Source organism: Somniosus microcephalus, chromosome 4 (genome assembly GCF_052327205.1).
Source record: "Somniosus microcephalus isolate GS21.2 chromosome 4, FLI_Smic_1.0, whole genome shotgun sequence".
Lineage (NCBI taxonomy): Eukaryota > Metazoa > Chordata > Chondrichthyes > Squaliformes > Somniosidae > Somniosus > Somniosus microcephalus.
Genome location: NC_140990.1, coordinates 132,822,161 through 132,849,877, shown reverse-complemented (window position 1 = coordinate 132,849,877; position 27,717 = coordinate 132,822,161).

Below are 27,717 nucleotides of genomic sequence, written 5' to 3'. Positions count from 1 at the left end.
GTGTGAGTTAGGATGATTGGTGAATGGGTCTTGGTGTGAATTAGGATGATGGGTGATTGGGTCTTGGTGTGAGTTAGGATTAATTGTGAATGGGTCTTAGTGTGAGTTGGAATGATGGGTGATTGGGTCTTGGTGTGCCTTAGCATGATGAGTGATTGGTTCCAGGTGTGAGTTAGGATGATGGTTGAATTGGGATTGGTGTGAGTTAGAATGGTAGGTGAATGGGTCTTGGTGTGATTTAGAATAATGGCTGAATGTGGCTTAGTGTGAGTTAGAATGGTGTGTGAATGGGTCTTGGTGTGAGTTAGGATGATGGCTGAATGGATCTTGATGCGCGTTAGGGTGATGGGTGAATGGGTCTTGGTGTGAGTTAGGATGACGTGTGATTGGGGCTTGGTGTGAGTTAGGATGATGGGTGAATGGGACTTTGTGTGATTTAGGAAGTTGGCATTGGAGTTTTGGATGTGCTCAAGCTCACAGAAGTTGCAAGTTGTGCAGCCGGCCAGTAGACCATTGGATAGTCGAGTCTTGACGTAACAAATGCAAGTATGAGGGTTTCAGCAGCAGATGAGCTGAGGCAGGGTGGGGATGGGCGAGGTTATGGTGGTGGGAATAGGCGACTGTGGTGATGGAGCAGGTAAGTGTTTGCTATCGCACATCCGGGTCAAATAGGAGGCCAAGTTTTCAACATTCTAGTTGAATACTGAGAAAGAAGCCGGGCAGAGAGATGCTGTTGGTAGGTAGGGAACGCGGTTTGTGGGGAGACCGAGGACAATGGCCCAGAAATTGCGGTCGGGCAGCATAGATATGGAGTACGCCACCGATCTACAATAAGAATATGAACTTAGCCTGTGCGAGGCACAGAATGGAGATGGGTTCCTCGGCAATGTATTAGTCCCTATGTATACAATGACCAGCATTGATATTCAGTGAAGCTCTAGCAATGTTAATTGTCTTCTACAAGTAATGAGGCTGAACTGCAGAAAGGCCCTGTGACACTGTCTAGTGTAATGTAAACAGAGAGAGTTCATAGTGTAATATAAACAGAGACAGGGTCTAGTGTAATATAAACAGAGACGGGGTCTAGTGTAATATAAACAGAGACAGTGTCTGGTGTATTATTCACAGACACAGGGTCTAGTGTAATATAAACAGAATCAGGGTCTAGTGTAATATAAACAGAGACAGGGTCTAGTGTAATATAAAAAGAGACAGAGTCTAGTGTAATTTAAACAGAGTCAGGGTCTAGTGTAATATAAACAGAGACAGTGTCTGGTGTAATATTCACAGACACAGAGTCTAGTGTAATATAAACAGAGACAGGATCTAGTGTAATATAAACAGAGACAGGGTCTAGTGTAATTTAAACAGAGTCAGGGTCTAGTGTAATATAAACAGAGACAGGGTCAAGTGTAATATAAGGAGAGACAGGGTCTAGTGTAATATAAACAGAGACAGGGTCTAGTGTAATATAAACAGAGACAGGGTGCAGTGCAATGATAACCAAGACAAGGCCGAGTATAGTATAAACAGAGACAGGGTCTAGTGTAATATAAGCAGAGAGAGTGTCTAGTGTAATATAAACTGTGACAGAGTCTAGTGTAATATTCAAAGACACAGGGTCTAGTGTAATATAAACAGAATCAGGGTCTAGTGTAATATAAGCAAAGACAGAGGCAAGTGTAATATAAACAGAGACAGGGTCTAGTGTAATTTAAACAGAGACAGGGTCTAGTTTAATATAAACAGAGACAGGGTGCAGTGCAATGATAACCGAGACAAGGCCGAGTATAGTATAAACAGAGACAGGGTCTAGTGTAAAATAAGCAGAGACAGTGTCTAGTGTAATATAAACTGAGTCAGGGCCTTTTGTAATATAAACAGGAACAGCGCCTGGTGCAGTAATAACTGAGACACGGTCTAGAGTAATATAAACAGAGACAGTGTCTAGTGTAATATAAACAGAGACCCTGTATACTGTAATATAAACAGAGACAGGGTCTAGTGTAATATAAACAGAGAAAGGGTCTAGTGTAATATAAACAGAGACAGGTCTAGTATAATCTAAATTGAGACTGGTTCTAGTGTAATATAAACTGAGTCACGGCCTAGTTTAATATAAACAGAGACAGTGTCCAGTGTAATATCAATAGTGACAGGGTCTAGTGAAATATAGACAGAGACCCTGTATACTGTAATATAAACAGAGACAGGGTCTAATGTAATATAAACAGAGACAGGGTCTAGTGTAATATAAACAGAGACAGGGTCCAGTGTAATATAAACAGAGACAGGGTCCAGTGTAATATAAACAGAGACAGGGTCCAGTGTATTATAAACAGAGACAGAGTCTAGTGTAATATAAACAGAGACAGGGTCCAGTGTATTATAAACAGAGACAGAGTCTAGTGTAATATAAACAGAGACAGGGTCCAGTGTATTATAAACAGAGACAGAGTCTATTGTAATATAAACAGAGACAGAGTCCAGTGTAATATAAACAGAGATAGGGTCTAGTGTAATATAAACAGAGACAGGGTCTAGTGTAATATAAACAGAGACAGGGTCCAGTGTAATATAAACAGAGACAGGGTCCAGTGTAATATAAACAGAGACAGGGTCCAGTGTAATATAAACAGAGACAGGGTCTAGTGTAATATAAACAGAGACAGGGTCTAGTGTAATATAAGCAGAGACAGGCTCTAGTGTAATATAAACAGAGATGGGGTCTAGGGTAATATCAACGGAGAGAGGGTTTAGTGTAATATAAACAGAGACATGGGCTCGTGAAATAAATACAGAGAAAGGGCCTAGTGTAATATAAAGAGAGACAGGGTCTAGTTTAATCTATACTGAGACAGGGTTTATTGTAATATAAACTGAGTCAGGGCCTAGTGTAATATATACAGAAACAGGGTCTGTTGCAGTAATAAATGAGACACAGTCTAGAGTAATATAAACAGAGACAGGGTCTAATGTAATATAAACAGAGACAGATTGCAGTGCAATGATAACTGAGACACAGTCTAGATTAATATAAACAGAGATAGGGTCTAGTGTAATCTAAACTAAGACAGGGTCTAGTGTAATATCAACAGAGACAGGGTCTAGTGTAATATAAACAGAGACAGAGTCTAATGTAATATAAACAGAGACCAGGTTCAGTGCAATGTAAACTGAGACAAGGCCGAGTGTAATACAAACAGAGACATGTCTACCGTAATATAAACAGAGATAGGGTCTAGTGTAATATAGCAGAGACCGGGTCTAGTGTAATATATACAGAGACAAGGTCTAGTGTAATATAAACAGAGACAGGGCCTAATGTAATATAAACAGAGACAGGGTCTAGTGTAATATAAACAGAGACAAGGTCTAGTGTAATATAAACAGAGACAGGGCCTAGTGTAATATATATGGAGACAGGGTCTAGTGTAATATATACAGACACAGGGCCTAATATAATATAAACAGAGACAGGGTCTAGTGTAATATAAACAGAGACAGTGTCCAGTGTAATATAAGCAGAGGCAGGGTCTAGTGTAACATAAACAGAGACAGGGTGTAGTGTAATATAAACAGAGACAGGGTCTGGTGTAATATAAACAGAGACAGGGTCTTGTATAATGTAAACAGAAACAGGGTCTAGTGTAAAATAAACAGAGACAGGGTCTAGTGTAATATAAACTGAGACAGGTTCTAGTGCAATGCAAACTGAGACAGGGTCTAGTTTATTATAAAAGAGTTCGGGTCTAGTGTAAAATAAACAGAAACAGGGTCTAGAGTAATATTAGCAGGGACAGGGTCAAGTGTAATATAATCAGTGAGGTTCTAGTGTAATATAAACGCAGACAGGGTCCAGTGTAATATAAACAGAGACAGGGTCTAGTGTAATATAAACAGAGACAGGGTCTAGTGTAATATAAACCGAGATAGAGTCTAGTGTAATTAATAGAGTTACCCAATCTGCACTCTGTCAATGAATCCACTCACACTTCATTTCCCTGCTGTCAGACTGCGGGGTTCACTTTTTATTTCTATCTATTCATTCTCAAAACATTCTGATCGTTGAAATGTGTCACATTCCATTTGTTCAATGTCTGTTGAATTGCAATTTGTAATGTTTGAAGTATTGGACTGAAATGGTTAACTTGGTCTGTTTGTTTAACGGCTGTAATTAATGTCAGTTCCCAGGGAATCTGCTTGTCTCTCTGGAGTTTTGACCCTAATATAAATAAGATGCTCCGTTGAAATCTCTCTTCCATTGATTCAGTGGGAGCGGTGTCCCGAGCGCTGCTAAGTTCATTCTTTCCTGCCAAAAGTGCAACCATGTTTCAGGATTTCACACTAATTCTTCAGGTGCTGTGGGCAGTCTGGGAAGTAAAAAAGATTTACTACCCGATCATTGCTTCCGTTGGTGTTCCCAGTAAGTACAACTATTAACTTCATGAAACATGTTTAACTTTATAACTGTTGTTCTTTGTTTCCCTTAATCTTCTACAGTCTCGGATCATTGATGTCCCTGGTAAGTCCAACTATACTCCGTGCACCATTTTTAACTGTGTTACTGTTCCTCTGTGACTCCCATTCCCTGCCACAGTCTCAGGTCGCTGATGTTCATAGAATCATAGAAACTTACAGTACAGAAGGAGGCCATTTGACCCCTCGTACCTGTACCTGGCTCTGTGAAAGAGCAGTCGTTCTTAGTCCAACATTCCCGCTTTTTACCGGTAATCCTGTAAATTCCTCATCCTTAAGTTCCTGTCCAACACTCCTTTAAAACTATTGTTGGAATAGCCTCCACCACCTATTCACTTAGGGCGTTCCCGATCTCGACATGTTCCTGGGAAGTATTTGTTGGTTCAGTATTGTTGTTTACGATGAAGGGACATGAAAGCTTAGCGCGTATGAAAGATCTGCCGCTGTTACATATTTTAATCCACGTTCCCACCCACTGATCTGAAATCAGTTAACTCCTCTGTTTAAACAGTGAGCCAAGAAATGCTACATGAAAGCGTTAAGGGTTTTCCACTTCATCAACAACAGTAATGTCTGCTCTTCTCTGCAGGTAGTAATTCTCTGGACCATGTTTGTTTGATTGTTACTGTGGTTGTGATTTAGAGAATTTCCCCGCTGGTGGTTGTGCTCTGTGTATCCCTCTTGGTGAGCGGTGTTGGAAGGTGTCTGTCTTGATGTGTTTGTTACACAGTCGCCTGTTCACTGGTCTGAGTTTAATGTACACTGCAGCCTCACTCCTGCCATCTGTTTAACAATGTTTGAGAGTTTAGTGCACGGTGATACTTTAACACCAGCAATGTTACTCTTTGTCCCAGCCTGATGCCGGAACTGTGCATTTCCATTAGATCAGGAATGTGTTTTCAGGAAGATTTTATATTCCATATTCTGCATACAGGTCAATAGGCAGAGCAGTAGCGATCTGACAGAGAGTCCAGAAATACACAGAAACGTTTGAGAAAACCCACCAGCTCCACATCATTGTCTGACTTTCCACCATCGCCCACTCTGCACTCCTCCCATTGGTTGAGTATGTTTAAGACAGGATTACAAGTGCAATGTTTGTTCCAGTAATATAGTCAATTAATCGTATTTCCACAAGCTTAATATTAATCATTGCTCTGACACATCAATGTAAAGCCATGCGGGTCTTGCACAGTTCAGGGAGTCTCTCAGTGAGGCACAAACTGACTTTGGATAATCGCCTATGTCCTTTCTTTCATCAATTGGAGACCTGGATCATTGACATTAATAAACGATTAATTGTTTGGTTGTAATTCACTCTAAGAAAACATATTGGTAAAGTATTGAGAAATCAGCTGTAAAGTTAATTGAAATATATATATGAACTGAAAGTACTCATTTTAAATTAAAATAAAGCATTAGATTTACACAGCGTTTTATCTTATCTGTGCGAAAAATAATACGTATTTCACCTTTATACACATGAAGTAGAGAGAACTTGGAATAAAATCAGCCGCAATTTTTCACACAGCAGCTGGTAAATTGTTTGGTTGATGCTGTCTGGTGCGGGAATGTTGGCAAAGACACCGAAAGCTCCATGTTCTTCTTGAAATAGTCCCAAATTTAACATCCCATGAATGAGAAGAGCGGGTCGAGGCGATCTCTGATCACACTCTCCCCAGAAGGAGGGTGCCTCTGATCAGTATTTAACTGGAGTGTTAGCCCGCTCAAGGCCAGGAGTGGGGCTTGAACCCATGAGCTTCTCACTCAACACGAGCCGAACTGACTCTGAATGAATCCAATGACTGAGTTTTTAATACAATTATTTGTAAACTGATTTATATTTAATATATTTTCATTCTTCTCCCTCCACTTCCTTTATTCCAAGTGCAGGCCTAACATCGTCACCACAGACCTACACATCCTCCGCTCTGCTTCATTCTGCTGCTGCTCACCCGCAGTCTCGCTGGAGGAGACCGCCTCATTCATCTCGCTCCTTGTTCATCTCCACCTTCTACTGTCCCTGGAACTCCCTGTTAGTTTAATGTCTTCCCATCTACTGTGTGCATGTTATTTTTATTTTACCTCCCTCTTTTCTCTCCCCTTTTCTGAAAACGCTGATCTTTTGGACCCAGGGCTACGAGGGTACAAACACATTCACCGAGAGAACCTAGACAGAGTCTATAGTAGGTACCAGAGCCCCGCGAAAGCTGTTCTCATCTCACTGCCACACCTGTGCACCTTGCAGTAAGAGTCGGTGGCTAGTGATAGGAAGGATCATACCTTGTCCCCACTGATCCCACAGCAGTGGGACACCTGTAGCAGCGAACGGCCAATTCCACACAGGCTTCCGTCAGAACCTGGGAACTGTGGGTAATTTTTGCCTCCAGCTACAACAAGGTGTTGTTATCAACCAGATCCACCAGTAATCTCCCATCACAGGATCGGTTTTTCTTATAGTTTTCTGCAGATGTTGTTATTTGTTATTTTTAGTTTTATCCTGTTCAGTTATTTGTTTGACAACTTGTTGCTTCTTTTATCATACATCTTGTCTCCAGCAGAAAGCCCTGTCACAGGTAAAATAATCAGTCTCTACAACTGGATATAGTAGCAAAGCTTCTAATTTGAGACCGAGCTGCACCGCGTTGCTGCTTCTGTTGGAGCCTGCTGTATAATTTCTGTTTTGTAACCTTCCTTACAGTGAACTTAGTGACGATTGTGATCCTGTCTCGGGGAAGGTGCGGTCTCTCCAAATGTGTCACCCGTTACCTGGTGTCCATGGCAGCGGCGGATCTACTGGTCATTATCATTGACTTGCTACTAAGACAGATTCCCATTACTCACGCTGCACAATTCAATTTTGTACGGAACATTAAAGTGTGTAATATACACGCGATGCTGCTCTACACAGTCACAGACTGTTCTGTCTGGTTCACAGTCACTTTTACCTTTGATCGATTTGTGGCCATTTGTTGCCAGAAGCTGAAAATAAAATATTGCACCGAGAAAACGGCGGCTGTGGTTCTAGGAACAGTGAGTGTGCTGTTCTGTGTAAAGAACACTGTCTGGTACTTTATGTACACAAGTCAATATACACTTGTTAACGTTCCCTGGTTTTGTTATGTAACAGAACATTTATTGTTTTCACGGGTATGGGGAGTAATTGAAATACTTCATTATATTTTAACCCCATTTATTCCATTTGTTTTGATTCTGCTGCTCAATGCTTTAACCGTCAGACACATTTTAGTGTCAAGCAGAGCCCGCAGGAGACTCCGGACCCACAGCAGCGGGGAGAGTCCCAGTGACCCAGAGATGGAGAAGCGAAGGAAATCCATCATTTTACTGGTTGCTATATCCGGGAATTTTATCCTGTTATGGGTGGTGTTTTTGGTGAATTCCATATACTTGCGCATACTGGCAATGCATAATAACGCAACCATTAGCACTTCGGATGTCCTACAAGAAATTGGATTCATGCTTCAACTGCTGAGTTCTTGCACAAACACTTGTATTTATGCCGTGACCCAGGCTAAATTCAGAGAGGAGTTGAAGACTGTGGTGAAATTTCCCATCACTCTAATTGTTAAATTTATGTAGAACAAGGAGAAGAAATGAAAACGGTCCACCTGGCGCCTGAAATACTAAACAGAATTTGTAAAAAATTGCCTGAAAGACTTATTAATTCAGTGTTATTTTAAAGCTATTTGCAACACTTTACACTTGATGCAAGCAAATTGTTACAAAATGAGCAGTATTGCACTAGAAGTTTGACGAAAATTATGAAACTTTAATAAAACAAAACAAGCTTATAAGCTTTCCATTGGAAAACAATCTGACTGTGCTTTATTCATTCTTATGTTGATGGTGCTCCATCTACACGACATGCGGCCATGAAATGCCACAGAAAAAGACCTATGGTCTCGTTTACCGGAACCATCCCCGTGATCATTGCACTGCGTGAACGGCAGGAGTTCAATTGGTCAAACGATGCTGCCCTCTAACATTGCAAACATTGCAGTGATTACATTTATAGGTCAATCTTGGCTTCTGCAGGTGGACACTGCAGGAGGTATTGGCTGCATTTATAGAAGAGTGCAACACGAGGGGAAAAAGTCGTTCAGTTCACCGTTCTAGTCTGTTTCACCATTCTGTTACATTGTTTTTAAATCGCAAGTACATGCCTTTTTAACATCTTTTATTTATTTTAAAAAACTTTCATCTGTATACGCATCCCAGCTTTAAAAGCAAGCTTCATTAATGCTGTCAATTCTTCATCACACTTTTCTATTAACCTTTTCCACCATAACATCCCATGTTATAATAGAAGCTACTTGTGTACATCTGTCACTTGTAATTACACCGTTCCACCATTCCTGGCGCTGGCGCGCCTGTTTTGTATCTCCCGGCTCTTCTGTGCAGAAAATTCTTGTGCACCAGACAGTGCTACATTACTGCTTCTGAAATTGCTGTTAGTTTAGCTATTTATTTTTAAATAATAAGGACAAAACAACGTATTATAGGGTACAAACACAGAATATATTAATTTAAAATGGGACCTGAATTAGGTTCACTGAAATCGGGGCCTGAATGATTTGGTTCAATTATACTCCGCAATCTGCTCATTTTAAAGTAGAATACACTTAACACTGAATCTATAAACGATCGAGAAGTGTATTATATTAAAGTTAGGATAGAATGCGTGACTTTTAAATGGGGATTTAATTACTTTGGTGAACTGTGAAACATATAATCGACTCTCTGCCCTCAATACACCTGGAGACCATGCCTGTTCTTGACTTCTCATCCGTCATTTCATCACGTACTCATCCTTCCTGTAAAATCTTACTTTGGGTTGTTTCTAGTTGTGCTTGAGTCTCAGCGTATATTGTCGATCTACACCTGGTACATTGATGCTGTTCAATGTGAATGGCCTGATGATTTTTCAGGGGTAGCTGGGGTGGGAGGGGATCCCCGGGATGGGAGCGGGGTAGCTGGGGTTGGAGAGAGGGGGCACTGGGACAGGAGCGTTGTAGCTGGGGTTGGAGCGGGTCCCCAGGATGGGAGTTGGGTAGCTGGGGTGGGAGAGAGGAGACTCCGGGATTGGGAGCGGGGTAGCTGAGGTGGAACACGCTCACTCGGGTGTGTGTGCATCGATGCTTTTCCAGTCACACAGATGTTTGAAATCTTTGCCCACAGACTCAATCGAAAATAATTTCTGACACCACATTCAAAGGCCGAGTTTATTCAAGTTCTGTTGAAGGGATTGATTCTGTCAGGTCGTGATGTGATTTTGGTTTTGGTTTCGAATCTGCAAATATTCCCCTTCTAATACCCTGTAAATGTGTTTACAAAATTAATTGCTGTAATTACTGGACAGCATTTTAGAAATAATTACACGTTCTACAAATCCCCTTTCCTCTTCCCACTTCCAGCACATTCCTGGGTGAGAGAGTGAGCATCCCAGAACGGGAGCCAGATAGCTGGAGTGGGAGAGGGGGACCCTGGGACGGGAGTGTGTTATCTGGGTTACGGACTGGGTTGGAAAAGAGGGGGCCCTGGGATAAGAGCGGGGTAGCTGGGGTATGGACTGGGGTTGGACAGAGGGGATGCTGGGACGGGAGCGGGGTAGCTGGAGTTGGAGCGGGGACCCCGTGACGGGAGCGAGGTCATTGGTGTGGGGGAGGGTGACCCTGGGACGGGAGAGGGGTAAATGGGGTGGGAGAGGGTCCCCGGGATGAGAGCACGGTAGGTGGGGTGGGATAAAGGAGCCCCCGGGTCTGGAACAGTGTAGCTGGGGTGGGAGAGAGAGAGAGAACCCGGGACAGGAGTTGGCTAGCGTGGTGGGGGGCGGGGAGGCTGGCTGATGGCGGTGTAGCTGGTGTAGGCACCACAGGATGGGAGCGGTGTAGCTGTAGTACAGACTGTGTGGGAGAGGGGGACCCCGAGGTTGTCCACGTGCCAGAAACCAGATCTGGCAGGTCGGGCTATGTTAACGTGTTTCCTGCCTTGTAAGGCCCCTCTTCCAGTGAGACCGCTCTCTGCACAGTGGACGGTTACTATAAGTAAACCGGCCTTTTGCAGTCTGGAAGGCCCCACTTCCACCTTCTTTGAAACCAATCCGCTGGATTCTTACAGGTTGACAATGAACCAGGGTCAGAACTGGCGGGAATTCAGGTGGGAGATGTCATCCCGCCAGTCACACCTTTTATGACATCACAATGATACTGGCTTTGCACAGGAACCGCTCACCCACTGGGCAATTCCCAGTGCTGCTCAAGCAGGCGGACATCGGCGGAAATTTCTCTTCGTCCAGAGGTCACACCTACCCGCTGTTATAATGCCCCAGCTGTCCCAGGAACATTGCAGGTTTTCCGGGTGGGGTCACCCTCCATAAGCTGCCACTCATCGTGTAAACATGCCAGAAACTCGGATCCCGATTCTAAATTGTACCCACTAAACATATAACAGCCAAAATATAATCTGTGGGTCTCCATCTCACCTCACTCCCACAGTCCACAGGTACCAACAACAACAACAATTTGTATTTATATAGCGCCTTTAATGTCGTAAAACGTCCCAAGGTGCTGCACAAGAGTATGTTAAGACAAAAAATTTGACACCAATCCACAAAAGGATAAATTAGGGCAGGTGACCAAAAGCTTGGTCAAAGAGGTAGGTTTTAAGGAGCGTCTTAAAGGAGGAAAGAGATGTAGTGAGGTGGACAGGTTTAGGCAGGGAATTCCAGTGCTTAGGGCCTAGGCAACAGAAGGCACGGCCACTTAAGTTTGAGCGATTATAAGCAGAGATGCTCAAGAGGGCAGAATTAGAGGAGCACAGATATCTTGGGGGGTTGTGGGGCTAAAGGAGATTACAGAGATAGGAAGGGATGAGTCCATGGAGGGATTTGAAAACAAGGATGAGAATTTTGAAATCGAGGCACTGCTGAACTGGGAGCCAATGTAGATCAGCGAGCACAGGGGCGATGGGTGAGCGGGGCTTGGTGCGAGTTAGGACACCTGCAGCCCAGCTTTGGCTGACCTCAAGTTTACCTAGGGTGGAATGTGGGAGGCCAGCCAGGAATGCATTGGAATAGTCAAGTCTAGAGGTAACAAAGGCTTGGATGAGGGTTTCAGCCATGGATGAGCTGAGGCAAGGGCAGAGATGGGCCATGTTATGGAGGTGGAAGTAGGCGGTCTTTGTTATGCTGTGGATATGTGGTTGGAAGCTCATTTCAGGGTCAAATATAATACCAAGGTTGTGAACAGTGTGGTTCAGCCTCAGACAGATGTTAGGGAGAGGGATGGAGTCCATGGCTAGGGAATGCAGTTTGTGGCAGGGACTGAAAACAATGGCTTCGGTCTTCCCCATATTTAATTGAAGAACATTTTTGCTCATCCAGAACTGTATGTCAGAAAAGCAGTCTGACAATTTAGACATCGTGGAGGAGTCGAGAGAAGAAGTAGTGAGGTTGAGCTGGGTGTCGTCAGCATACACGTGGAAACTGACGCTGTGTTTTTGGATGATGTCGCCAAGGGGCAACATAGAGTTGAAAAATAGGAGGAGGCCAAGGATAGGCCCTTGGGGTACACCAGAGGTAATGATGCGGGAGTGGGAAGAGAAGTCATTGCAGATGATTCTCTGGTTACGATTAGATAGATAAGAATGGAACCAGGCGAGCGCAGTCCCACCCAGCTGGACGACGGTGGAGAGGTGTTGGAGAAGGATGAATTGTCAACCGTGTCAAAGGCTGCAGGCAAGTCAAGAAGGACGAGGAGGGATAATTTACCTTTGTCACAGTCACAAGGGATGTCACCAGCCAGATCTGGTGGTGAATGGCTCTGCCATATCCATTCGATTCTGCATCCCTTAGACTTAAGGGAGCGAAGATGGGAGCCATACCAGGGTGAGAGAGGGTAATTGTTTTAATAGTGACTAGGGCATAAAAGATAGTGGTGAGGGTATTGTTGTGCAGATCGGTAGCTGCAGAAATGTCATGGTGAATGGAGGGCCAGAGGCTGCACTGTTGGGATTTCATAGCTGCAGTTGTAAGAGAGTTGGGAGAGAGTTTTTTCTGGGGCAGACACAGAAGGAAGTAAGGTTGGGGGAAAAGGTGGAAGGGGAATCTGGGTGGAGAGCGATACAAGGAAATAGTCAGAGATGGCATTATCTGAAATTGACATGATGGGGTAGCGAGGCCACGAGAGATGGCAAAGTCGAGGGGTTGGCTGTGAATATGGGTGGGGAATTTACATGGATGGAGAGATTAAGGGAGGATAGGAGGCTAGTGAGCTCAGAGGAGAGAGAGCATGATGAATTGAGATGGAGGTTGAAATCACCGAGGATGAGAACTCGTTGGGTGCAGAGGCTGAGGGAGGAGAACAGTGAAGATATCTCAGCAATAACATTTTATGGTACGTGGGTGGGCGGTAGAGAACAAGAATTTAAAATGAGAGGAGAGATGGGTGGAAAAAGACAAGATGCTCAAAGGAGGAGATACTGCCGGAGGAATAGGGGGACAGACCAAGTTGTGATTTGTTGATGAGAGCCACACTGCCAGCACGGTGGTCTAAGCTGAGCAAGTGATGGAAGGTATAGCCAGGCGAAGAGGCTTCATTTAAGGATAAGGTGTCATCACCCCTCAAACAAGTTTCCGTCAGGGCCATGATATCGATGCAATCATCCACGATAAGCTTCTGGATGGCAAGGGCCTTGTTCACAAGTGAGTGGACATTCTGGAGGGAGATGCGCAGAGGTTCGGTGATGGCTGCCCCAATGCCAGCATCCACAGGGTCAGTGCTGGGGGGAAAGTGTTGGATGGGGAGGAGGCTGGCAAGATTTGCCCCCCAGTGGACGTGCTGGGCAGGAAGGTCTGCGAGAGTAGGATGGGATAGTTGGGGTTGCTGCTCGGAAGGCAACAGCAATGAGTGCCTCGATTTCCCCTTTGTAGGATGCCTAGAGAGGCACAGAGGGAGCTATAGGCTTATCTGAGAGGGAGTCAAGCCTGGGACAGCGGCAGGACAGTAGGAAGGTCAAAGAGTAATGAACGATTGGGGTAGGGATTTGGAAGGGCAGTGTATCTGAGGAGAGATGAAAGGAGGTGTGACGACAGGAGAGTTCTTTCAGGGAGGAATAGAGAGAAAAGGAAAATGGGGGGAAATGGAATGGCTCGGGTCCAGAGCGGCAGCCAAAGTGCGCATGTGAATGGACAAGGGAAAAGCTCAGGTTATATAAGCCTGTTTAAATGTAATAATTAATGGAATTCTGCTGCCTAGAATGACAAGGGCAGCAGGCGCATAACAATACCATCACCTCCAAGTTCCCTCCAAGTTGCACACCATCCTGACTTGGAAATATATCGCCATTCCTGCACTGGGTCAAAATCCTGGAACTCCCTCCCTAACAGCACTGTGCGAGTACCTTCACCACACGGACTGCAACGGTTCAAGAAGGTGGCTCACCACCACTTTCTCAATGGCAATTAGGGATGGACAATAAATTCTGACCTTGGCAGCGACGCCCACATCCAAAGAACAAATAAAAAAAGGACGATGGATGCTCCTTGTAAATGTGGCGCCCAATATTGCTCTGATTTACCACTGCACGAGGGTTGTTCTGTCTAATTGTAGCGCCCCCTATGGCCCTCTGACTGACTTACCACAGGACGAGGGACGCTCGGTCTAATTGTAGTGTCCCGACTTCCGTCTGGCTGATTTACCACAGGACGAGGGATTCTCTGTCTCATTGGAGTGCCCCCAACTGCTTCTGACTGATTCACCATAGGATGAGGGACGTTCTGTCTAAGTGGACCGCCTCTTACTGCCCTCTGACTTATTCACCACAGGAGAATGGATGCTCTGTCTAATTGGAGCGCCGCCTACTGCCCTCTGACTGATTTACCACAGGACGAGGGTTGCACAGGAAGGTCACCTGTCAGTAAATTGGGATGTTTGTGTCTCTGGTACAGGAAGGTCACCTGTCTATAAATTGAATGTTGTTGTCACTGGTACAGGAATGTCAGCTGCCAGTAAATTGGGATGTTTGTGTCTGTGGTACATTAGGGTCACCTTTCAGTATATTGGGATGATTGTGTCTCTGGTTCAGGAACGTCACCTTATCAGAAAATTGGGATGTTTGTTTCTCTGGTACCGGAAGAACACCTGTCAGAACATTGGGATGTTTGTGTCTCTGTTACAGTTAGATCACCTTATCTGGAAAATTGGGATGTTTGTCTCTCTGGTGCAGGAAGATTACCTTATCAGAACATTGTAATGTTTGTGCCTCTGTTACAGGAAGGTCACATTATCAAAAAATTGGAATGTTTGTGTCATTGGAACAGGAAGATCAGCTTATCAGACAATTACGATGCTTGTGTCTCTGGTACAGGAATATCATCTTATCAGAAAATTGGGATGTTTGTGTCTCTGGTACAGCAAGTTCACCTTATCAGAAAATTGTGATGCTTGTGTCTCTGGTACAGGAAGATCATCTATCATTAAATTGGGATGTTTCTGTCCCTGTTACGGGAATGTCACCTGTCAGCAAATTGGGATGTTTGTGTCTCTGGTCAAGGAACGTCACCTGTCAATATATTGAGATGTGTGTGTCTCTGGTACAGGAAGATCACCTGTCGGTAAATTGGGATGTTTATCTCTCTGTTACAGGAAGGACTCCTGTCAGTAAATTGCGATTATTGTGTCTCTGGTACAGTAATGTCAACTGTCAGTAATTTGGGCTGTTTCTTTCTCTGGTACAGGAATATCACAATATCAGAAAATTGGGACGATTGTGTCTCTGATAAAGTAATGTCAACTGTCAGTAAATTAGAGGTTTGTGTCTCTGCTACAGGAAGGTCACCTTGACAGAAAATTCGGTTGTTAGTGCTCTGGTACAGGAAGGTCAGCTGTCAGTAAATGGGATGTTTCTGTCCCTGTTACGGGATTGTCATCTGTCAGTAAATTGGGATGTTTGTGTCTGTGGTACAGGGAGGTCACCTGTCAGTAAATTGGGATGCTTGAGTCTCTGGTACAGGAATGTCACCTGTCAGTAAATTGGGATGTTTGTTTCTCTGGTACAGGAAAATCACCATATCAGAAAATTGGGATGTTGGTGTCTCTTAAACAGTAATGTCAACTGTCAGTCAATTGGAAGATTTGTGTCTCTGGTTCAGGAAGGACACCTGGCAGTAAATTGGGATGTTTGAGTCTCTGGTGCAGGATGTTCACCTGTCAGTAAATGGGGATGTTCGTGTCTCTGGTAAAGGAAGGTCACCTGTCACTAAATTGGGATGTTTGTGTCTCTGGAACAGGAAGGTCACCTTTCAGTAAATTGGGATGTTTGTGTCTCTGTAAGAATTCGTGATAATTTACAGTTCTGAAGATCAATTTTTTTGATTAAAGAATCCCTGGGCGTTGTGCTTTTAAATTTCCAGGGATAAAAATGGCTGTCACCACATGGCCGAAGACAAAGGACAATGCTTTGTTTACAAAGCAATTGAATGCTATTAGCATTTGTTTGTATATCGAGTGGATACATCTAAACTGCAGAAGAGACTTTTGTAACTTGAATAGGAAACGTTTAAGAATTGAATGGGTTTTTAAATCACCCAGCACTGGACAATAGGGCTGTTGCATTCTTTTGTTTCTGCCCAGGGAGCTCCGGAAGACACATTAACCCAGTCTAACCACTTTGAGTTAGCCAATCATAGCTTTCTCTTGTGTATTGCACCCTTTGGATGGGGAATTTTGCACACAGCCCTTGCAGGGCAGAACGGCAGGACCTGACCAGGTATAAAGATAACTGCTGAGAAGCTATCTCTCTCTCTTACTTTGCTGGACCACAGGTGAGCAGGGTGTTCTGACTCCTCAACAAGGCAACCTAGCAGGAGTTTGGGGTGGTGATTTAAGGGTAATTGCTAAGATTGTTTAAATAACATTGTAGTCATTCTATCCCTCGTTTTCGCCGTCTGCAACCCCCCTGTTATACAGTTTTAATGTAATTACTGTGTTCGTGTGGTACAGTTTATTCTTTGGATTGTACTTTATTTAGTTAATAAAACTTGATTTTTCTCTCATCCAAACCACTTGTACCGTTTTAATATCATTAATTATATGTTCCTCCACTCAGAACTGAAGGAGGGGTAGCGATTCGGAACCGCTGTTTTAAAATTGGTTTTATTGGAATTGGTCTCGGTGCAGGCAAAGGCTGCAAGACCAGGAAAATTACTTTAAACCAGTTTAAAGAAGCCCCCAACCCTTACAATGGTGAGCCAGCCAGGAGTGGAGGCAGTTTTTGATTTAATAAGTGGTCTGGATCTGGAGAAATTACCAGCTCTTGTTTCTCTCATTTTCAGTATGTGGGTAGACCTGCAGATTTTAGCGGCAGTATGTAGGCTGACCTATCAGGGTATAGGTGGCTGGGTTAGGAAGGGTGAGATGAGCGTGCAGGAGGAGGTTTAAGATGCCAAGAATCAGGAGTCCCAGCTTTGAAAATGCCAGGCGGAGGTAGAACGCCTCAGAGAGGTGTATGAGGCCAGAGCTAGTGGTATGAGGGTGCGGGAAGAGAATGCATGCCTCACACTAGAGGTCACGAAATGCCAGGCATTTATAGAGTGCCTTGTGCAGGAAGTCACAGAGGAAAGGGACTGAGAGATGAGGCTACAAGAGGAGAATGCACACCTCACCCAAGAAGCTAGCGAGGGAGAGAGCCATGTGAGAAACGAGATAGAATTCCTAAAGTCCCAAATCACTGAGGCCAGGGAAAATGAGATGAGACTGCGGGAAGATAATGCCAGGTTTGGTGAAGCAGATCATGGCCCCTGTAGGGCAGAAATAGAAAGCCTTAACGTGGCTTTAAAGGTAGCAAGGGGAATGATTTGCGTGATCAGCCCGAAGGCAGGTCAGCTGGATTTTACTGGCAGCCCAAATCAAGCCGCCCCAGAGGCAACACCCAGGGAAAGGCTGGCTAGGGAATTAGAGACCCCAAGACCGCAGCCCACAGCTTCGAGTCTTGAGGAGCTCTGGCAGCGAGGAGGGGTGGACAATGGGGTGGTAGGAGAACACCAGCAGCTCCCGCTAGGCAGGCAGGGACCAGGATCAGTGTACTCCCTCCAACAACGGAGCTAAGGTCCGCCAGTGATGAGTGAGCCTGAGAATAAGAATCCTCAGCCCACAGCAAGTTCGAGTTCACAGGCAAGCACTATGGCTTGTGTGGGGTGAGGAGCCATTCATGATCAGATTACGCTATTTAAGCCAGGGAACAGGGAACGAGAATTCTGGGACCCCTGTAGAGCAGGTCCAGTAGCAGAAATCTGGGCAAGGGAGGCACACAGGAGATAGTTTTGGCTCCCAAAAAAATGGCAGGTCCAAAATTCCCCAGTTAAAGCCACCTGGGTGAGGGAACATGAGTATGCTGTCCATGGAAGTTCAAGTTCACCGCCTGTAAAGACAGGCACTGTGGCCTGTTTAAAGGGACCAGCTTCCCAGCCTGCATCTAGAGTGGTACCCCCCACGATGTGGGACCCTGGGGGGGCAGGGATAGCAATCCCTCTTGCAGGAGACAAAGGGAGGGAGCTGACACCAGGTTTTGGACATGGGGGAGAAGGTTCCCAGCCAGCTGGGGCTGTGACCCAAGCTCAGGGTCCACCAGCCAAAGTTTCCCCCATAGAGACACCCCTCAGAAGGTCTCAGCGGGTGCCCCAGCCTAAGAAAGCATGGTCACCCACTTTACAGTGGAGTAGGGCGGTATCCCGAACCAGGGAGAAGCCAGAGAACAGAGACCCCCACTCAACAGGCGTAAGCTGTGAGGGACCAGAGACAGGAGGCTGTCCAGCTTTGCTGCAGCCAGGAGCAATCTGTGACAGTGCCAGAGATTAGCCTGGTCGTCTGGAGACGGGCGGCATTTGTATTATAGCTATGTGTGTGTATATAGCTTGCTTTAAGGTGTATTTTAAGTTTTGTTGAAAATAACTAGTTTTAAGTTTAAGTTTAAAGATTTTAAGTTTACATGTGTGCCAAATGTTTGTATTTTGGTCCGAGGTCGAGGGACCCGACCATGTCTCCACCTAAGGCAGCAGGTCAGTGAGACCTGGCTGCATGTCCTTTTAAGTTTTTACAGGAGATTGGAAAATGAAGCAGCCCTGTTCGCCCAGCCCGAGCTGGGCGTCGAATGAAGATATGGAGACAGAATGTTGGGGATCACCTCGCCACTGGACGAATCCAGGAGACCCCGCAGCGATCTTCGGGAAAAACCGGACAGGGTCCGGAGGAACTTTCCTACTCCTCCTACGGGGAGGAGATGGCCGCAGCTGGGTGGGGCATGGCCCCCGACCCAGCACTATCCTGACCGAAGTTCACTTGCGGGTGACCTCGCTGTTGAGGAGTCATGATGGGGAAGTGCGGGCGCCTTGTCATAGGGACACATTCCCCGGGAGTGGGTGATGATGGCCCGGGAAAGATCGTATAGAGAAGAGGGAGACCCAAGAGTCACGTGGGTGCGGTCGGGGGAGGGAGGAACTCACCCGGGTGCCCACGGGCAAAGTGAGGGTAAGTGTGGCTGGGAAGGATGAGTGGGTGGCCGGATCAGTGTGGGGCCAGGGAGCGCCGCCACACAGGCACCCATCATTTTCTACAGCCAGTCGAGGGTAGACGGGAGGAGGAAAGACTGGGAGTCGAGATCCCATGCACCCCAGTCTCGGTCTGTGCTAAGGTATATTTTAAACAGAAGTGGTACCCCGCCTCCACACAGGGACAAGGGAACGGCTCGGGGCTGGCGGAGCAGGCTGGTCTGTAAATCCATTCTGCCTGTTTTAAAGGTTAAGATGATCAAAGGGGGGTGGAAGATACTTTTACTGCCCAAGTGGGAGGAGCAATGCCCACTCGAATTTTGTGACCCATCATCGGCACGTGATGATTGGGGTTCATTTAAGCATGTTGTTTAATGATTTTTTGTATTTGTGTTGCAGCCCCAGGTTGAGCAAAGGCGTAGGATCCTCTCCGTGCTTGGGACCAGTTTGTGACAATTCCAAGTTGAGCAGAGGCGTAGGACCCTCTCCGTGCTTGGGATCATTTTGATTACAGTTTGTAATAAGTTATAATGTAAAAGCTGTTTGTAAATTTGGTTTGCATTGTATAATTTTACAAGCGTGTCGGGATATGAGTAACTTTATTGAAAACTGAAGTACCTGTAAGATGCCTACCGTACCATGGTTTTTTTCTTGAATTTAATGGGAATAGATGGGACGGGGATCAGTGGCAGATAGCTATTAGGTAAATACAGGGGATGGCTGTTTGTGAGGGGTCAGAAATTATTGCTCATTTCTTCAAGAGTATACTACAAGCAAGCTGGAAGTATCCAAGGGCGGACTGTAAGAATTCGCAATAATTTACAGTTCTGAAGATCAATTTTTTTGTTTAAAAAATACCTGGCCGTTGTGCTTTTAAATTTCCACGGATAAAAATGGCTGTCGCCACATGGCCAAAAACAAAGGACAATGCATTGTTTACAAAGCAATTGAATGCTATTAGCATTTGTTTGTATATCGAGTGGATACATCTAAACTGCAGAAGAGACTTCTGTACCTTGAATGGGAAACGTTTAAGAATTGAATGGGTTTTTAAATCAACCAGCACTGGACAATAGGGCTGTTGCATTCTCTTTTGTTTCAGCCCAGGGAGCTCCGGAAGACACAGTAACCCAGTCTAACCACTCTGAGTTAGCCAGTCGCAGATTTCTCTTGTGTATTGGACCCTTTGGGCGGGGAAATTTGCACACAGCCCTTGCAGGGCAGAACTGCAGGACCTGAGCAGGTATAAAGATAGCTGCTGAGAAGCTATCTCTCTCTCTTACTTCGCTGGACCACAGGTGAGCAGGGTGTTCTGAATACTCAACAAGGCAACCTAGCCGGAGTTTGGGGTGGTGATTTGAGGGTAATTGCTAAGATTGTTTAAATAACATTGTAGTCATTTTATCCCTCGTTTTCGCCATCTGCAACCCCCTGTTATATAGTTTTAATGTAATTACTGTGTTCGTGTGGTATAGTTTATTCTTTGGATTGTAGTTTATTTAGGTAATAAAACTTCATTTTTCTCTCACCCAAACCACTTGTTCCGTTTTAATATCATTAATTATCAGTTCCTCCACTCAGAACTGAAGGAGGGGTAGCGATTCGGAACCGCTGTTTTAAAATTTGTTTTATTGGAATTGGTCTGGGTGCAGGCAAAGGCTGCAAGACCAGGAAAATTACTTTAAACCAGTTTAAAGAAGCCCCCAACCCTTACAATGGTGAGCCAGCCAGGAGTGGAGGCAGTTTTTGATTTAATAAGTGGTCTGGATCTGGAGAAATTACCAGCTCTTGTTTCTCTCGTTTTCAGTATGTGGGCAGCCCTGCAGATTTTAGCGGCAGTATGTAGGCTGACCTGTCAGGGTATAGGTGGCTGGGTTAGGAAGGGTGAGATGAGCGTGCAGGAGGAGGTTTAAGATGCCAAGAATCGGGAATCCCAGCTTTGAAAATGCCAGGCGGAGGTAGAACGCCTCAGAGAGGTGTATGAGACCAGAGCTAGTGGTATGAGGGTGCGGGAAGAGAATGCACGCCTCACATTAGAGGTCACGAAATGCCAGGCATTTATAGAGCGCCTTGTGCAGGAAATCACAGAGGCAAGGGACAGAGAGATGAGGCTGCAAGAGGAGAATGCACACCTCACCCAAGAAGCTAGCGAGGGAGAGAGCCATGCGAGAAACGAGATAGAATTCCTAAAGTCCCAAATCACTGAGGACAGGGAAAATGAGATGAGACTGTGGGAAGAGAATGCCAGGTTTGGTGAAGCAGATCATGGCCCCTGTAGGGCAGAGATATAAAGCCTTAACGTGGCTTTAAATGTAGCAAGGAGAATGATTTGCGTGATCAGCCCGAAGGCAGGCCAGCTGGATTTTACTGGCAGCCCAAATCAAGCCGCCCCAGAGGCAACACCCAGGGAAAGGCTGGCCAGGGAATTAGTGACCCCAAGACCGCAGCCCACAGCTTCGAGTCTTGAGAAGCTCTGGCAGCGAGGAGGGGTGGGCAATGGGGTGGTAGGAGAACACCAGCAGGTCCCGCTAGACAAGCAGGGACCAGGATCAGTGTACCCCCTCCAACAACGGAGGTAAGGTCCGCTGGTGAGGAGTGAGCCTGAGAATAGGAATCCTCAGCCCACAGCAAGTTCGAGTTCACAGGCATGCACTGTGGCTTGTGTGGTGGGAGGAGCCATTCATGTTCAGAGTAAGCTGTTTAAGCCAGGGAACAGGGAAGGAGAGTTCTGGGACCCCTGTAGAGCAGGTCCAGTAGCAGAAATCCGGGACAAGGGAGGCACAAAGGGGATAGTTTTGGCCCCAGAAAAAAGGCAGGTCCAAAATTCCCCAGATAAAGGCACCTGGGTGAGGGAACATGAATTTGCTGTCCATGCAACTTCAAGTTCACCACCTGTAAAGACAGACACTGTGGCCTGTTTAAAGGGATCAGCTTCCCAGCCTGCTTCTAGAGTGGTAGCCCCCATGATGTGAGACACTGGGGGGGCAGGGATAGCAATCCCTCTTGCAGGAGACAAAGGGAGGGAGCTGACACCAGGTTTTGGACATGGGGGAGAAGACTCCCAGCCAGCTGGGGCTGTCACCCAAGCTCAGGGTCCACCCGCCAAAGCTTCCCCCATAGAGACACCCCTCAGAAGGTCTCAGCGGGTGCCCCAGCCTAAGAAAGCATGGTCACCCACTTTACAGTGGAGTAGGGCGGTCTCCCGAGCCAGGGAGAAGCCAGAGAACAGGGGTCCCCACTCAACAGCCATAAGCTGCGAGGGACCAGAGACAAGAGGCTGTCCAGCTTCGCTGCAGCCAGCAGCAATCTGTGACAGTGCCAGAGATTAGCCTGGCCATCTGGAGTCGGGCGGCATTTGTATTATAGCTATGTGTGTGTATATAGCTTGCTTTAAGGTGTATTTTAAGTTTTGTTGATATAACTACTTTTAAGTTTATGTATAAAGAGTTTAAGTTTACATGTGTGCCAAATGTTTGCATTTTGGTCCGAGGTCGAGGGACCCGACCATGTCTCCACCTAAGGCAGCAGGTCAGTGAGACCTGGCTGCATGTCCTTTTAAGTTTTTACAGGAGATTGGAAAATGAAGCAGCCCTGTTCGCCCAGCCCGAGCTGGGCATCGAATGAAGATATGGAGACAGAATGTTGGGGATCACCTCGCCACTGGACGAATCCAGGAGACCCTGCAGCGATCTTCAGGAAAAACCGGACAGGGTCCGGAGGAACTTGCCTACTCCTCCTACGGGGAGGAGATGGCCCCAGCTGGGTGGGGCACGGCCCCCAACCCAGCACTATCCTGACCGAAGTTCACTTGCGGGAGACCTCGCCGTTAAGGAGTCATGATGGGTAAGCGCGGGCGCCTGGTAATAGGGACGCGTTCCCCGGGAGTGGGTGGTGATGGCCCGGGAAAGATCGTGTAGAGGAGGGGGAGAGCCAAGAGTCGTGTGGGTGCGGTCGGGGGAGGGAGGAATTCACCCGGGGGCCCACGGGCAAAGTGAGGGTAAGTTTGGCTGGGAAGGATGAGTGGGTGGCCAGATCAGTGTGGGGCCAGGGAGAGCCGCCACACAGGCACCCATCATTTTCTACAGCCAGTCGAGGGTAAACAAGAGGGGGAAAGACTGGGTGTCGAGATCCCATGCTCCCTGGTCTCGGTCTGTGCTAAGGTATATTTTAATCAGCAGGGGTACCCCGCCGCCACACAGGGACAAGGGAACGGCTCGGGGCTGGCGGAGCAGGCTGGTCTGTAAAACCATTCTGCCTGTTTTAAAGGTTAAGACGATGAAAGAGGGCTGGAAGGTACTTTTACTGTCCGAGTGGGAGGAGCAATGCCCACTCGAATTTCGTGACCCATCATCGGCACGTGATGATTGGGGTTCATTTAAGCATGTTGTTTAATGATTTTTTGTATTTTGTGTTGCAGCCCCAAAGTTGAGTAAAGGTGCAGGATCCTCTCCGTGCTTGGGAGCAGTTTGTAACAATTCCAAGTTGAGCAGAGGTGTAGGACCCTCTCCGTGGTTTGGATCATTTTTATTACAGTTTGTAATAAGTTATAATGTAAAAGGTGTTTGTAAATTTGGTTTGCATTGTATAATTTTACAAGCGTGTAGGGGTATGTGAATCTTTATTGAAAACTGAAGTATCTGTAAGATGCCTACCGTACCATGGTTTTTTTTTGTATTTAAGGGGAATAGATGGGACGGGGATCAGTGGCAGATAGCTACTAGGTAAATACAGGGTATGGTTGTTTGTGAGGGGTCAGAAATTATTGCTCATTTCTTCTAGAGGATACTACAAGCAAACTGGAAGTATCCAAGGGCTGACTGTAAGAATTCGCAATATTTTACAGTTCTGAAGATCAATTTTTTTGATTAAAGAATGCCTGGGCATTGTGCTTTTAAATTTCCAGGGATAAAAATGGCTGTCACCACATGGCCGAAGACAACGGACAATGCTTTGTTTACAAATCAATTGAATGCTATTAGCATTTGTTTGTATATCGAGTGGATACATCTAAACTGCAGAAGAGACTTTTGTACCCTGAATGGGAAACGTTTAAGAATTGAATGGGTTTTTAAATCACCCAGCGCTGGACAATAGGGCTGTTGCATTCTCTTTTGTTTCAGCCCAGGGAGCTCCGGAAGACACATTAACCCAGCCTAACCACTTTGAGTTAGCCAATCGCAGATTTCTCTTGTGTATTGGACCCTTTGGGCGGGGAATTTTGCACACAGCCCTTGCAGGGCAGAACGGCAAGACCTGACCAGGTATAAAGACAGCTGCTGAGAAGATATCTCTCTCTCTTACTTCGCTGGACCACAGGTGAGCAGGGTGTTCTGACTCCTCAACAAGGCAACCTAGCAGGAGTTTGGGGTGGTGATTTGAGGGTAATTGCTAAGATTGTTTAAATAACATTGTTGTCATTTTATCCCTCGTTTTCGCCATCTGCAACCCCCCTGTTATATAGTTTTAATGTAATTACTGCGTTCGTGTGGTATAGTTTATTATTTGGATTGTAGTTTATTTAGGTAATAAAACTTGATTTTTCTCTCATCCAAACCACTTCTTCTGTTTTAATATCATTAATTATAAGTTCCTCCACTCAGAACTGAAGGAGGGGTAGCGATTCGAAACTGCTGTTTTAAAATTGGTTTTATTGGAATTGGTCTGATTGCAGGCAAAGGCTGCAAGACCAGGAAAATTACTTTAAAACAGTTTAAAGAAGCCCCCAACCCTTACACTCTGGTACAGGAAGGTCACCTGTCAGTAATTTGCGATGTTTGTGTCTCTGGTACAGGAACGCCTCCTGTCAGTAAATTTGGATGGTTGTGCCTCTGGTACAGGAACGTCACCTCTCTGTAAATTGGGACAGTTGTGTCTCTGATAAAGGAAGTTCACCTATCAGTATATTGGGATGTTTGTGTCTCTGTCACAGGAAGGTCAGCTGTCAGTATATTGGGATGTTTGTGTCTCTGTCACAGGAAGGTCAGCTGTCAGTATATTGGGTTGTTTTTGTCTTCCGGTACAGGAAGTTCAACTATCATTAAATTGGAATGTTTATGTCTCTGGTACATGACAGTCACCGGTCACTAAATTGGGATGTTTGTGTCTCTGCTACGGGAAGGTCACCTCTCAGTAAATTGGCATGTTTGAGTCTCTGGTACACGAAGATCACCTGTCAGTAAATTGGGATGTTTCTATCTCTGGTACGGGAAGGTCACCTGTCACTAAATTGGGATGTTTGTGTCTCTGGTACAGGAAGTTCACCTGTCAGTAAATTGTGATGTTTGTGTCTCTGGTACAGGTAGGTCACCTCTCAGTAAATTGGGATGTTTGTGTCTCTGGTACAGGAATATAACCATACAAGAAAATTGGGATGATTGTGTCTCTGATACAGGAAGATTACCTGTCAGTAAATTGGGATGTTTGTGTATCTGGTACAGGAAGGTCACCTTATCAGAAGATTGGGTTCATTGTGCCTCTGGTAAAGCAAGGTCACCTGTCAGTCAGTTGGGATATCTGTCTCTCTGGTACAGGAAGATCACCTTATCAGTAGATTGGGCTGTTTGTGTCTCTGGTGCAGGAAGATCTCCTGTCAGTAAATGTGATGTTCCTGTCCCTGTTACGGGATTGTCACCTGTCAGTAAATTGTGATGTTTGTGTCTCTGGTACAGGAATACCCACTGTCAGTAAATTGGGACGCTTGTGTTTCTGTCACAGGAAGGTCAGCTGTCAGTATATGGGGATGTTTTTGTCTCTGGTACATGAATATCACCTGCCAGTAAATTTGGATGTCTGTGTCTCTGGTGCAGGAAGGTCACCTGTCAGTAAATTGGGATGATTGTGTCTCTTGTACAGGAAGGTCCCCTCTCAGTAAATTGGGTTGTTATTGTCTTCCAGTACAAGAAGCTCACCTGCCAGTAAATTGGAATTTTATGTCTCTGGTACATGATAGTCACCTGTCAGTAAATTGGCATGCTTGTGTCTCTGGTACAGTCGGATCACCTGTCAGTAAATTGGGATGTTTGTGTCTCTGGTACGGGAAGGTCACAAGTCAGTAATTTGGGTATTTGTGTCACTGGTACAGGATGGTCACCTGTCAGTAAATTGGGATGTTTGTGTCTCTGGTGCAGCACGAACACCTGAAATTAAGTTGAGATGTTTGTATCTCCAGTAAAGAAAGGTCACCTGGCAGCAAATTGGATGTTTGTGTCTCTGGTACCAGAAGGTCACCTGTCTTTAAATTGGGATATTTGTGTCTCTGGTACAGGAACGTCACCTGTCAGTAAATAGGGATGTTTGTGTCTCTGGTACGGAAAGGTCACCTCTCAGTAAATTGGCATGTTTGGGTCTCTGGTACAGGAAGATCACCTGTCAGTAAATTGGGATGTTTGTATCTCTGGTACGGGAAGGTCACCTGTCACTAAATTGGGATAATTGTGTCTCTGGTACAGGACGGACTCCTGTCAGTAAATTGCGATGTTTGTGTCTCTGGTACAGGAATATCAAAATATCCAGAAATTGGGATGATTGTGTCTCTGATACAGGAAGGTTACCTGTCAGTCAATTGGGATGATTGTGTCTGTTGTACAGGAATGTCACCTTATCAGAAAATTGGGTTGTTTGTGCCACTGTTACAGGAAGGTCACCTGTCAGTCAATTGGGATATTTGTATCTCTGGTGCAGGGAGGTCACCTTATCAGAAGATTGGGCTGTTTGTGTCTCTGGTACAGGAAGATCACCTGTCAGTAAATGTGATGTTGCTGTCGCTGTTACGGGATTGTCACCTGTCAGCAAATTGTGCTGTTTGTGTCTCTGGTACAGGAAAATCCTGTCAGTAAATTGCGACGCTTGTGTCTCTGTCACAGGAAGCTCAGCTGTCAGTATATTGGGATGTTTTTGTCTCTGGTACATGAATATTACCTGTCAGTAAATTTGGATGTCTGTGCCTCTGGTACAGGACGGTCACCTGTCAGTAAATTGGGTTGTTATTGTCTTCCGGTACAAGAAGTTCACCTGTCAGTAAATTGAAATGTTTATGTCTCTGTTACATGACAGTCACCTGTTAGTAAATTGTGATGTTTGTGTCTCTTGTACAGGAAGGTCACCTCTCAGTAAATTGGCATGCTTGTGTCTCTGGTACAGGAAGATCACCTGTCAGTAAATTGGGATGTTTGTGTCTCTGGTATGGGAAGGTCACATGTCAGTAATTTGGGTATTTGTGCCACTGGTACAAGATGGTCACCTGTCAGTAAATTGGGATGTTTGTGTCTCTGGTACAGGAAGGTCACCTGTAAGCAAATTGGGATGATTGTGTCTCTGGTACAGGTAGGTCACATCTCAGTAAATTGGGTTGTTATTGTCTTCCGGTACAAGACGTTCACCTGTCAGTAAATTGGAATGTTTATGTCTCTGGTACATGACAGTCACCTGTTAGTAAATTGTGATGTTTGTGTCTCTTGTACAGGAAGGTCACCTCCCAGTAAATTGGGATGTTTGTGTCTCTGGTACAGGAAGGTCACCTTATCAGAAAATTGGTTTGATTGTGTCTCTGGGACAGGAATTCACCTGTCAGTCTATTGGGATGTTTGTGTCTCAGTTACAGGAAGGTCGCCTTATCAGAAGATTGGGCAGTTTGTATCTCTGTTACAGAAAGATCAACTGTCAGTAAAAGGAATGTT